The following is a 14,273-nucleotide window of genomic DNA, read 5'->3' on the forward strand; positions in this document are numbered from 1 at the left end:
GTCTATTTAAGTCCTTTGCCCATTTCTTAATTGGGTTGTTTGTCTTCCTCTTGCTGAGTAGTATGAGTTTCTTTGTACACTTTGGAAATTGAATTAAGTTGTTTTTATCATAATGTTTAAAGATAGAAACATAAAACCCAATTAAAATTCTTTATCCTTATTAATTCATGTACAACCATAAAACAAAAACAGACACCCGAGGAAAATGCAAACATAACCCTAAAATCAATAATGTTCAAATTAACAACATTAATGTGCCTGGTGAATGTTTTTTTACTAAAACCAACTTTTGGCTTGCACCATAAATATGGTACTGTTGAGTTGGCATGTGTGTGTTCTTGCTTGCTGAATGAGGATCCAGTAACCACAAAACCTACATTCACCCAGTGTACCAAATTGTCATTCAGCAACAATGAATCGATTATGTATTAAGTCAACCTGTTCTTTCCTTGGTAGCCACTTGACAATTAAAGAAGTCCTCTTTGGGGCCAGTTCGATCATAAACTTAAACGCATACAAGGCCGTTAAAATCCCAAGGCTGTACTTGGTTATAGAGTGATTATTCGATTTGTCTAGATAATCTCTTCCAGATTATCAGTAAAAGGAAATCACAATATGAAAATTCTTGAAGAGGACTTTCAGACCCTAAGAACATGTCTTTGTGGATTCATAGATCTGAGTTTAAGAAAAATTAATTGAGACAAATACTTTCAAATAACAAGATCTTTCTTCCCATTGGTAACCAAAGGACAAGTCAATGCTAGTCCTGAATCAGGGAACTACTGAAACTAAAGGTAAATATATTGATAAGAAGGAACTTCAGAAAAACTGAAGTGGGCTAAACATGGGGCTCTTGGGATATTGGAGGTTCATCATAGCCAGGCAGGAGAGATAGCTGTCAGTATGAGAAGCATTTTTAAAATACCCGTCTAGTAGTTATGTTTTACTAAGTATAACTTTACTTTTGTGATTTTGGAAGGAAGGTAAAGATAGCTTTTGACATCAATGGATGTTGTAGAAAAGATTACACAAGACAAAAAATGGGTAATCCCTCTCAAAAATTTATTTTACTTGGGCAACATTATAACTTGAGGTAAAAGAAATAATTTTACCTGTATAATTGTTTGACTTGGATATTAAAATTAGTTTTAATTCCTTAGAATATCCTGACTAATGGTAAGATCCAAGTGCTGGTCTTTGTCATAAATAGTTTCTCAAATGAATGAACCATCTGTCAGCATTGGAAATTGATTGTATCAATCCCACGGTATTTATTTCCACAAAAAATTTTTTTGAATCCAGCCTTTTCTCAGTTGGCCAGTTGTACTCAGCAATTTTAGATAATGCAGGGAATAAAAATGAATAATTTAATTTTCATTTTATATAACATATTTGTTAAAATTCTAGTTCTACAGTGTATACATAATGCACCAAAGATCAACAAATGTAAATATTTATTGGTCCTAATAATAAAAGTGTAATAAATATTAATCAGCCAAATTAAATACTTTGTACAATATATTTTTAGAAGGAATTGGATTTTTTTGGTATAATCTTACTCAGTTTAGTGAAATAATATTGTTTTTTTAAATCCACACCTGAGGATATGTTTATTGCTTTTAGAGAGAGAGAAAGGGAGAGAGAGAAACTTCAATCAGTTGCCTCCCATATGTGCCCAGGCTAGGGATTAAACTCCAAAACTAGGTTTGTGCTCTGACTGGAGTCGAACTTGCAACCTTTTGGTGTAGGGGACAAAGCTCCGACCAACTGAACCAGCCAGCCTGGGCTAGTGAAATATTGTTAAATTTTTTTTCTTTTAATCCTCACCAGAGTATATTTTTTCCATTGTTTTTCAGAGAGAGTGGAAGGGAGAGAGAGGAGAGAGAGAGAAGGAGAGAGAAAGGGAGAGGGAGAAAGAAACATGATTTGATGATTTGAGAGAGACATCAATTGGTTGCCTCCTGCTTGAGCGCTGACCAGGGCCAGAGATTGAGTTCGCAAATTAGGTTTGTGCCTTTGGCGGGAATCGGACCTGGGACCCTTCAGTCTGCGTGCGGGTGGACGCTCTAACCACTGAGAAAACTGCTAAGGTGAAACATTGTTAATTTTTCAGGTGGAATAGTCAGACACATAGCTGTTACTGGGTCAGAGGTCCAAAATGTAATTTACTAAATATACATTACTGGTGGCTGAAATTGCTCCTTGAAGCACTGTTCTTCTACAGGTCTCTAAATTTCAGATCCACTGAGAGGGAATCCCAGGGAGTTAGCATATTGTGGCATATAAGGAAATCAGGACACTGTATAAGATAATGAAATATTGGCTTCATGTTTTTGCAGCTCAAAAATTACTTTAAATGTTTTTAGACTATTTTTACCTGTGAATTAGATAATTACTGACATTTGTCTTTATACCTATGGAGCATTTCCATCTTGACCAGAAATATTCTAATATACCATAATTTGGGGTGTGATGGATTCAGAGTAATCCGTACAAAAATGTTCAGGGCTTATTTGACTTTTGTTCTAGAACAGGAGGAACCTGGGAGCACTAGAGTCGGAAGGAATGAAGGCATGCCAGGGGGAGGGAAGAGGGACAGGAAAAAATGCAGGAGGTGCCTGGAGGAGAGGGAGGGGGAGGGGAGGAGGGAGAGATGACAGATTCATTTTTCTACTTCCCACTTTTGTGCTGAGTCACTGAAAGGCACTGGTTTTATCAAATTCATATTCATTATTTTAAGCACATGCGTGCGTACACACACACACACACACACACAAAAGGCAAAAGAAAAGTGCTCTACTTACCCCCTTTCTCTGCTATCACTTCCTCTTGGGGATATTTTCAACTAGTTTTTGTGTTGACAGTTATCATTTGATAATAGGAGCTTCTGTAGGAAACAAACACATCATACTAGAATTGTTGAGAAAGATAATGACAGAATTCTCAAATCTCTGATAAAATCAGAGCTTAATTATATCCACAAGTCAATGAAAATTACTGACTCCATCCTTATCACATGCCAGTGTCCTTACACCATCATTTTAACAGAGTTTCATAAGTTACCACTGAAATGAACTATTCTGCTACTCATCCTGCCCACCTGTTTGTCTTTTGTCTTTCTTTGTGCACTTTCCTAGCTTCATAGTACCTTCTAATATATGGGGGTGTGTGTTTTCAAGTATCTTCTGAGTATTTTGGGTAAAGTGAATTAAAGTTGTGTCTTCTGTTAAGTTTATCAAATGGCTTCAAAAAGACAATAAAGTAAGTAACCAACCGTTGTTCAAAAGTAAACACAATTTTTAAAAATTCTGTTTTAAAATGTTTGTTCTCCAGTTTTATTGAGCTATAATTTTTTGTTATTCTCTATACCAATATATTAATTCTTTTCAAAATCTTTGTGAAACATACTGTTTCTAGCCTCAAATATGTATTTTAACAGGTACAGATATTGGGATATTGGAATATTCTTTGTTAATTACTGGTAATTGAAATTAATTTTCAAATGACATTTCTCTTTACCTAGAATTAGATTTTTTGCAGCTCATTTTTGTTTAATTTTTAAACTTCAGGGCTCTATTTTGGCACTTGTTAGAGTTCTTAAAGAGCAAAAACTAGTCTTTCTGCAACTTTTACTGTTTAAGAAGAACTAGCAAGAACTGAGACCACAGTGACTGTATGAGCACTCCCTGTTCTATTTAAGCGGGAGCTCCAAGTGTCTTCCTTGATGCAGTCTGTCTGATTTGGATCAGAAGTGTAGAGCAATGCAACAGTATTTTAATTTTGTGTTGAAATACACCTAACAAGTTCACTGGTTCTTTTCAGGCTGGGAAGAAGAGCAGGTCAGCAGCGCAAATATTCTTTGCCTTATTTATCAAGGACAATTTCTACCAGTCACCTTTGTAATGGGATTTACTGTGTGTCTCGTGACAGCATTATCCATTTAATGCTAATGTCTGATTTTATTAAAAAACTGTAACTTCAAACTCAATATAAATTTGCCTATTTTTTTATGTCCACTTCTTTACCTTTTGCATTCTGTTAAATTTAATTTTATCATTGTGGTGTTAACTACCTTGTGAAATAAACTCTATCCCATTATAGGTAGAGGTCCTATTTTATAAATGTAATTTTATTTACTTCTGAATATAATTTAAATGTAATACTTAAAGTTAAAGCCAGACACACAAACTAGGAAAAGTTTATGATAACTGGTTTTCAAATGTAATGATGAAGGAATGTTTTCAGTTTGACTTTGCTGTTCATGCAAGAATAGTAACATTAGAGAGACAGTATCACATAGTGGATGAAAGAGCAGATTTTATTTTTATTTATTTTTTAATATATTTTTTAATTGATTTCAGAAAGAGGAAGGGAGAGGGAGAGAGATAGAAACATCAGTGGTGAGTCATTTATCAGCTGCCTCCTGCACGCCCTCTACTGGGGATCAAGCCCACAACCCGGGCATGTGCCCTGACCAGGAATTGAACCGGGATCTCCTGGATCATAGGTTGATGTTCAACTGCTGAGCCAAGCCGGCCCGGCTGAAAGAGCAGATTTTAGAGCCGGACTGTGCAAGCTGCATCCCAGCTCCACTGCTCGCTGGCTGTGTAAACTCAGGCAAGTGATTTAACTGCTTTATGCCCCAGTTTCTTCATAGTAAAATGAAATAGCCATCCTGCCTGCCTCCTAGGCTGGGAGGGTTAAATTAGTTTATACACTCAAAGCATTTATTTTTAAAAATTTCCATTTTCATTGAATCTATTGGGGTGACACTGGTTAACAAAATTATGTAGGTTTTAGGTGCACAATTCTACAATACATCATCTGTACACTGTATTGTGTTCACCACCCCAAGTCATCTCAGTCCATTACATTTATCCCCCCATATCCTCCTCCACCTTTTCCCATCCACTTCCCCCTTCCCCAGCAATCACCACCACACTGTTGCAGAGTTCAAGAGTTTTTTCTCTTTTTTTCCTGTTTTGCTCAACTCCTCCACACCCCCTTCCAACCTGTGACAGCTGTCAGCCTGCTCTCTATCTCTATTTTGTTTGTTAGTTCATTTTGTTCATTAGATTTCACATATGAGTGAAGTCATATGGTACTTGCCTATCTCTGACTGGCTTATTTCACTTAGCAAAATGCTCTCCAGGTCCATCCACACTGTCACAAAGGTTAAAATTTCCTTATTTTTTATGCCAAGTAGTATTTCATTGTGTAAATGTATCACAGCTTTTTTTTTTTCTTTTTTTAATCCTCACAGAGGATATGTTTTAGAGAGAGGAAGAGAAAGAGAAACATTGATGTAAGAGAGAAACATTGATCCATTCCCTCCCATACCAGAGATGGAACCAGCAACCCAGCTATGTGCCCTGCCTGGTGATTGAACCCACAACCTTTTGGTGTACAGGACAATGCTCCAACCAACTGAACCATCTGGCCAGGGTGTACCATAGCATTTTTATCCACTCATCTACTGACGGACACTTGGGCTGCTTCCAAATCTTGGCTATTGTAAATAATGCTGCAATGAACGCAGGGGTGCATAAGTTCTTTCAAATTAGTGTTTCAGGTTTCTTTGGATAAATACCCAGAAGTGGAATCTCTGGTTCATAAGGCAGTTCCATTTTTAATTTTTTGACGTAGCTCCATACTGCTTTCACGGTGTACGCTCAAAGCATTTAGAACAGTGCTTGGCACATAGTAAACCCTTGTTAGATATTACTACTCTTTACAGGTGATTGGAGAAGCGTAGCTCAATGGTGCCCCCTTATGGGTATAGTTTCTACCATCAGCAGGGTTTGTTTTGTTTTTAGTACTGTGGGTGCATTCACCAGTCACCCTGATTAAACAAATGCACAAGGCTGGGGTGTGGCTTAGTGCAAGTTGGAATATCGGCCAGCAAGTGTTAAAACTGCTGCAGAAAATCACACCATATGACAACAGAACCAGTTACTACCCGAGATGCCGTGTGATCACGTGCTAATCATTCCCAAACATAGTTTAGACTATAGTTGTAGATATGTAATATTTATTTATGTCAGAGAAATTACTACAGTGTTTTTTCCAACATATGAACCTATTCACTAAAATTTGTTAAAAATAACAGGAAATTAATAACAGAAGTAACCTGTTAATTTAATTTTAAGCAAATCTTGTTTAAAAGCATTTTAAAATTAACAGGGTGTTAATCTTCACATATGACATATAGACTGAAATTTTTGTCTGTTGAATCTGAGGTTTGTTAAATCAAGGGTTTACAGTACATGTATTTCAAAAGTATTCTGATAATTAGAAATTTGTAGGCAAATGAATGATCTACTTTAATGTATCTTTGTTTAAATACAGTCTCACTTTTTCCTCTAAAACTAACATGGAATGTAATTTGTTTTTCCTTAAAGGTAGAATATTTTCACTCATGAATTCAGCACATACTTATTCCCATGTGCCAATACTATGCTAAACGATTGGAGATACAGGGTTAACAAGATGGAATCCTTCCTTCAAGGTGCTCTAGTGTTACATAGAAACAGATAAAATCCACTGCTAAAATGCTGTGTGATCAGGTCTGGAGTAGATAAGTGCAAATGATGAGTTTAACAATATCAAGTAGGTAGAACATTTCAGGATATAATTTCACACATAACCAAGTTTCAGTGGCAGTGTAGTAACTGGTCTAAAAGGTGCTGCTATCTACTAAGAGATATCTGCCATTTCAAATACAGCTTTTTTTGGTTTATAGTTCTTTTTATAGCTCTTTGTGTAGTTACAAGGACCAGCTCTTAGTGTAAGAATTGACTATTAGCTCCCTGGCTGTATTGGACATTCATTAAGAATGGGACCATTTTTAGTCTTTTTTATGAGTGTCTGTGTCTCACATAGGCTCTTGTACTGTTGATGGGTAAATGCTCAGTGAAGTTAATCTCTTGACTACATGAATGAATCTTGAGACTCCATTTCCCTTTGAGTATGGATCTATGTGAGCCATTTCCCATCACTGAATTCTTTATCTTCTTGTCTTGGCTCCACAGTTACAACTTCATAGTAAAGATTGTGGAATTTGTGTTAAAATCAAACTATTGATTCATTCCCATTAAAGTCTAATTTTTTACCAGTATTTTGGGGGAATTTTTTGGGATAATTAACAGATTGACTTGTTATTATTGTCGTACTGTGGTGCCGTCAATGTATTCAAAAACAAAACAAATCATCTCTGGCCTTAGTGATTTGGACAAATAGCATAGGAGCATAACCTATACCTTCCAAGTTGACTGGTATATCTGGGTGTTTGATAAAGGTTTTGATTGCAACTTTTCTTTTTAGTTTTCCTTTGTTCTTGAATGTGGATAATGAAGAAGACAGCACACAGGGTCATAGCAACTATCTTCAAATATTCTAATGGCTAGTGTGGGGAAGGCTTAGGCTTGTGACTTGCTCTGTAGTCCTGTGAATTAGGTGTAGGACCAACAACTGGAAATCAAAGGTAGACAGGTTTCTATTCAATACCAGAAAGAATATTTGAACAGGTAGAGCTGCCTAAAGAAAGAATGGATATCCGTGGGAAAGAGTGAGATCCTTGTTATTGGTGACGTTCAAGCAGTGGGTGAATGTGAAGTGGGGATACAGCCATGGGTGGGGGTCAATCATTATGTGGATGTTAAACCAGGAGACCTGGGCATTCTCTGCCACTGTTGAGATTTTGTGGTTTAATAAGTTTCAGGTTTAAAATTTTTGGTTATCAAAGGTCTACTAAAGAAAAGGTGTGATAACAGCCTTACTAATTGGGGGTAAAGAAGGTTCAGCTACAGGATTGACGTCCAGTACATTCCAAATCAGTGTTTCCCAAAATGTGGATGAGCCAGTGAGCATGAAACTCATTTATTTTATTTTATTATTTTATACTCTTTATTTTATATTTTTATTGTTTAAAAAATTATTTTTTTAATTTTTGTTTAAAATATTACAGATGTCCCTTTTTGGATACTCATTTTAACAAGCAGATTTCTGCATGCCCTCTCTCCCCTCCCCCATCTCCCATCTTCTACTGAATTGAAGTCCTGGGTGATGTTCATGTGAAGGTTGAAAACCTCCCTTCTGGATATTGTGCAGTGTTAGCAGAAAGCAGAAGCATCCACAGTGAAGGAAATACAAAGCATTTCAGATCCTCGTACCCTCTTCCTTCAGCTCCTTTGATGCTGTATCAGTATCTTCTATTTCTAGTTAAAATTCAAATGGAGAGGAAAATCATAGTCCTAATCAATCCAAGTTTTAGCTTCAAGTGGCCAGCCTTCAGCAGCTTCCCAGGCCTGTCCAACATTTCTCTAAATTGCCATCCCAGTTCTCTGACCTGTTTCCTGAGATTTATTTTCCTGCTGTCTCAAAACACTGATGTTAATGATGACCATGGTAACATACGGAATGCTTTCTTTGTGTCAAGCCCTGAGCTAAGCACTTTCCTTGGATTGTTTCATTTAATCAATAGAACTGTTAAGGGGCAGGTGATAGAATTACTATCTCCAATTTAGGTGGAGGAAACAGGCTTAGGGAGGGGGTCAATAACTCACAACCCCTTTCACAGTTGGTGAGGAGCAGAGGTGTGGTTTTTAACTCAGGTCTGGTGCACTAGAGTCAACAAGATGGTATGACTGTGATGCACAGCTGGGCATGTGTACATTTTAAATTCATCAGGCTTTCCCAGGACATTTAGTGAAAATTTTAATAATGTAGAGTCTGATTTGCATTTTGCTGTTAAGTCAGGCCCGGAAGATTATCCAAAAAAAGCCCTCCTTTTTCCATCACCGTGTGTATTTGTGGGCCATCATGTTTCATTTGAACTTCAGAAGTTAAGAGAATAGACCAAATAATGGGCAGCTAATTTTTAAAAAGGTGGAAACGCACCGTGATTACATGAAATATTAATAATATTGAAGATAATTGGGACTCTTTTTTAATCCACATGTTGACTATCATCCAACAGAGCAAGATTTAAAAGGCAGGTAGCAGGAGAATCATACTTGCTAAGTAATGGTCATAAGCCTGCCTCCAGTTTGTAATTAGTGAAGAGCAAGTAGTTTGGGATGTCAGAACTCAAAGGTCACAACGATGAATAACTCTAGAAGTAAGATGTGCCGGACCTACTAATGCTATACACAGAATAGCAAAGGAATCTACCACGAAACTTGATGTTTGTGTTTGCTTAAGTGGTTCATGGATACATGGGTGTTTTATTTTACTGTCTCTCTGTCTGAAATATTTCATATTCCTAAATGTTTGCTATTTATGAATGAGAAAAGTCTTTTAAAGACTTGACTAGAAAATAGTGATTATTAATAATGCCAAGACAGTGATTCTTTTAAAGTCACCTTGTAAAGAAACTTATTTTCCAATTGAAGAATACAAGGTTGAGATTAAATGTTTAAAATTGTTTGTCATTTCTTCTGTTTCTAAGTTATAGTGGCCTGTTTGGTGAAATTTTATTAGGTTGTTACAGGAGAAGAGAGGGGCTTATCTCCCCTGGTTGGTTGTGAGAGTGGGTTTCTTGGGATACCACTAGAATAATTATTTCTGGAAGCTCCCACTCAAGGATAAGATATGGTAGAATGCTTTATTTCCATGGAATTACAGCCCTGGGGTTCCAAAGTTACATTTCCCTTAATCCAGTCATAGAAGTGTAGCTGGAGTTTCAGTAGAGCTAAAATCAGAACCAGTGTCCAGAGTTTCCTTTCCATGTTAGAGCCGAGCCCAGTCCAGCATCAGGCTAGTTTAGCTTGTGTTTTCTACTGCAGTCCATTAATCCATTGTGTGTGGTGTCTGCATGGTCATGGGCCATATGGGCAAATGCAAGGAAGCAGGAGAGCGCACCTGGAGCAAAACAGTCCCAAAAGAGCAAATGTCTTTGTTTACAGGATTATGTATTCCCAAATTTCCAAGTGCTTTCGGTGGCCAAGTCCATTCTGGCCAATGACTTCTGTTCCCAGGTGTGACTGACAGTAAGCACCTTCCCTGCACCTTCACCTTTACTGGGCATGTATCTACCTCCCTGAGAAGTGTGAAACTGCAGTTTCCTGGTGAAGCCGCCCAATGACATGCCTATAATGTCTGACTTCCCCCTTTGCTCCTTTCCTCTTATTAATAACTATCTACTTACAATGATATCAAGGCAACTGACATACAATTAGATTTAGAAACAAATGTCTCTTAATTTAGACTTTTCTTTAATCTAGAAAAATACATTTACATAATGGAATACTATCCAGCTGTAAAAAAGAAGGAAACCTTATCTTTTGTGACAGCATGGATGGACCTGCAGATTATTATGCTAAGTGAAATAAGCAAGTCAGAGGAAGACAAATACTATATAATCTCACTTCTATGTGGAATCTAATTAACAAAATAAATTGATGAACAAAATAGGTCCAGAGGCATGGGTACATGGAACAGACTGACAGCTGTCAGAGGGGAGGAGGGAAGGGGGTTGGATGAAAGAAAGTGAAAGGATTAGCCAAAGAACATATATGCATAACCCATAGACACAGACAATAGTGTGGTGATGACCAGAGGAAAGGAGAGGGGCAGGGACTGGATGGAGGTGGGCAAAGAAGGGGAAAATGGGGACATCTGTAATAGTGTCAACAATAAAAATAAAGTAAAAAATATATATTAATCACACAGAAGAAACAAAACAGAAGACCAAGCAATAATAGCAACAAAATGTACTGATATTTTTCTTTAATAAATATTCAAGTGAAACAAGGCTTTTAACATAATAATTTAGATTAATCTACAATATCTTTCAAGATGCTAAAGAAAATAACAGAAAGACAGGGACAGAAAACCATTTTTTTGATATGGACAGTACATTTCTCTACCTGGAGGTGAGAAGATCTTGGTAATTTTCTTCTAGGTTTATAATTCTGTAATTTATACATAAATCTATACCTATATAAAAATCAAATAAAAGTTGAAATAGTTTGCCTATAAGCCAAATGTAAACAAAGAAAATTTAAAAATCCTTGGCCTTTCCTGTAGACTTTTAGGCAAAGGAGAAAAAAGAGTAAAATCACAGTCTCTTATTTTCTTTATTTTTATTATTTCTTTATTTTTAAATTTATCTTTACTGTTGAAAGTATTACAGATGTCCCCTTCCCCCCATTGATCCCATTTATTTTAATTTTTAGATTTTTAACATTTATTTTGTTTTTATTTACATTTTAAACTCAATCTTTTATTTTTATATTTTATTTTAAAATTATAGTTGGCATACAATATTGTATCAGTTTGAGGTATACAACATAGTGGTTAGACATTTACATAATTTATGAAGTGATCACCCCAATAAGTTCAGTACCCACCTGGCACCATACATAATTGTTACAATATTATTGACTATATTCCCTGGGCTGTACTTTACAATTTGTATTCCTTAGTTCCTTTCACCTTTTTTGCTCCTCTTCCCAACCCTTTTCTCAAAATCACGTTTTCTTGATCTCTAGTCACTTTTGTTTCTGACTAGAAGAATTCTAGTCTTAAGAAAAGAGTTCCATGGTGAAGTATTTACAATTGCCATCTTGATTTTTACAGGACTAGACAGAATGGTATAAGAAATACCAAAGAATTATCCAGTCATCAGTTAGAGTGGCTACTTTAGAATTCCCACTGGAGATGTGGAAAAACTATTATTTACTCCCTCAGCATAAGGGACAGAAAAGAAAGTGAGAGTGTTACATCATAATGCTTTGGAGGAAATAAATACCTGTCACTCCTAATTATTCAGTATAATCAGGAGAGAAAAAGAAGAATTTCCATGGGAATTAATTTTTTGACTTTTTATTTGTTTTATACAGTCAACTCAAGGACATATAGAGTGATGTCATGAAAGTCTGAGACATTTTTGTACACAATATCTGTTCTGGCCTCATAGAATTGCTATGAGAAGAATGCTTAGAAAGGTATCTGGTTGGCAAGCAGTAAGCACTGCATATCATATCAGTTTGTTCATTAAATACATTCAGGAATGGGCAAAAGCAGGTTTATAGTTGTTCATACGGAAAAAGACATGCAGGTTATGATTATTACAATAACTTTACTACCTTAATAGAATGTCACAATGCAACTGTGAACCTACTTTTGCCAATGCTGTATTTTTTAGAAGTCAGTTAACAATAGGTGTATTTCTAACAAAATCTACCACTTCTTTATTAAAGTGAAATCAACTTTTTGGATTCATATAATTGGGCATATTCAAAACTACACCAATGGTACTGCGGGGGAGGGGAAAATTTCCCCTTTCTCCTCTTAGTTCTCCTGGATGTTCGAATGACTTTAATGACATAAGGCAAATTAACAGTAGAAAATAACTAAATTTAATTATGTATGTATGTATGTACAGGAGTTCCATAAGAATATGAGACCAGAGGATAGTTGGGTAGTTAAGGCTTATATACCATCTTGAGCCAAGGATCAAGGAGTGGGGTGTAGTAATTAAAAAAAAAAATTCCCCAATTTTGTAATTAAAAATTTCCAAGCCTAAGACAAGTTGCAAAAATAGTTGAATGAAATCTCATATATCCTTCCTTTATCTATATATTTGTCATTTGTTAACATTTTGTCACATTTGTTTCCTCTATATGTAGAGACACAGATACAAGTAATATAGAGATAGAGATGGGGGTGTGTGAGAGCTGAATCCTTTGAAATCCCACTCCTGTCTCTTTATCCCTAAATTCTACAGCATATAAGTCTTAAGAAATATTCAGGAAATTTACTTTATATTCAGGAAATTTAGCACCCATTCAAAATATATTATCTAAAATACAGCCAGCATTGAAATTTCTACAACTGTTCCAATAATGCCCTTTAAGCTGTCCCTTTTCCCCCAATCTAGGATCCAATCAAGTAGCAAGCACTTCATTTAATTGCCATGTCAGTTCAGTCTGCTTTCACCTAGGGCATCGAATCCAGATGTTTTTGTCTTTCCAGACATTGCTATTTTTTTTTGGGGGGGGGAGCTGTTTTCTTTTATTATAAAAGAAAAAAATAACTCCTCAGAAATCTTAACGACTGAAAGGAATATTTCACATTCAGAACACACACCAGGATACAAAATTACAAGTGTATCCCAGTCTTGTGCCCTTCTCTAAAAGCAGAGATGGGAAGGAGTCAGTTGAAGGAAACAATTCTGTAAAACAAAGACTTCAAATCCCTACACATATGATTAAAATCTAAACTTGTTTTGCTTTAAAAAAATTCAAAAATATATTAAAACTCCTGCTTTAGTTACATGTTAGTCTCCCAGAAAGTAACCCAATACCCCCTTATTAGTAACATACATGCTCAAGATGACCAGCCAACTCATATTTCTAAACCCCAGTTCATATATGTGTCTTTAAACCAAAGCCATGGGGCTCAGGTGACTGCTGTTGCTATAATGTGCTTCCTCCTGTTAGTTGAGTGGTGTCTACCCCCTCCAGAAGGGCAGGCAGGGCACAAAGAAACCCTTAAATGGCAGTGAGGGTTTAACAGTCCCTAACATGTGACTTTTCAACACCACCACCTTCACTCCCCACTCAAAAGGAGAGGCTTCTTTCTTTCTTTTTTAAATTTATCTTTATTGTTGAAAGTTTTACGGATGTCTCCTGCCCCCCCCCCCGCCCCCGCACACATTGACCCCCTCTACCCTCCTCCCACTTCCTCCCCAGGCTTTCACCACTCTATTGTCTGAGTTTATGGGTTATGCATATAAGTTCTTTGGTTAATTTCTCCCCACCCCCAGGCCCCTTTCCCTCTGCTGTACGTCAGTCTGTTGCATGCTTCAATGTCTCTGGGTCTATTTTGTTCATCTGTTTATTTTGTTCATTAGATTCCACATAAAAGTGAGATCATGTGATATTTGTCTTTCTCTGACTGGCCTACTTCACTTAGTATAATACTCTCCAGGTCCCTCCATGCTGTCTCAAAGGGTAAGCGATCCTTTTTTTTTTTTTTTAACAGCTGCATAGTATTCCATTGTGTAAATGTACCAGTTTTTTTATCCACTCATCTACTGATGGGCACTTGGACTGTTTCCAGATCTTAGCTATTGTAAATTGTGCTGCTATGAACATAGGGGTGCATATGTTCTTTCTGATTGGTGTTTCAGGCTTCTTAGGATATATTCCTAGAAGTGGGATCACTGGGTCAAATGGCAGTTCCATTCCTAATTTTTTGAGGACACTCCACACTGTTTTCCATAGTGGCTGTAGCAGTCTGCATTCCCACCAGCAGTGTACCAGGGT

The 14,273-nt window shown here is 36.6% G+C and overlaps 1 long non-coding RNA gene across 1 annotated transcript in view; it reads right to left on the reverse strand.

Annotated features, from left to right (window-relative positions):
• LOC308553233 overlaps positions 1-14,273 on the reverse strand; it is a 60,763-nt gene continuing 46,490 nt past the window's right edge. Inside the window, exons 2-3 of the long non-coding RNA XR_013998214.1 lie at positions 2,805-2,887; positions 1-79 (exon numbers count right to left, since the gene is read on the reverse strand). This is a non-coding gene — a long non-coding RNA (uncharacterized lncRNA). The remainder of the gene's footprint in view (positions 80-2,804; positions 2,888-14,273) is intronic.

This window comes from Miniopterus schreibersii, assembly GCF_964146895.1.
Source record: "Miniopterus schreibersii genome assembly, chromosome: 2".
Taxonomy (NCBI): Eukaryota; Metazoa; Chordata; class Mammalia; order Chiroptera; family Miniopteridae; genus Miniopterus; species Miniopterus schreibersii.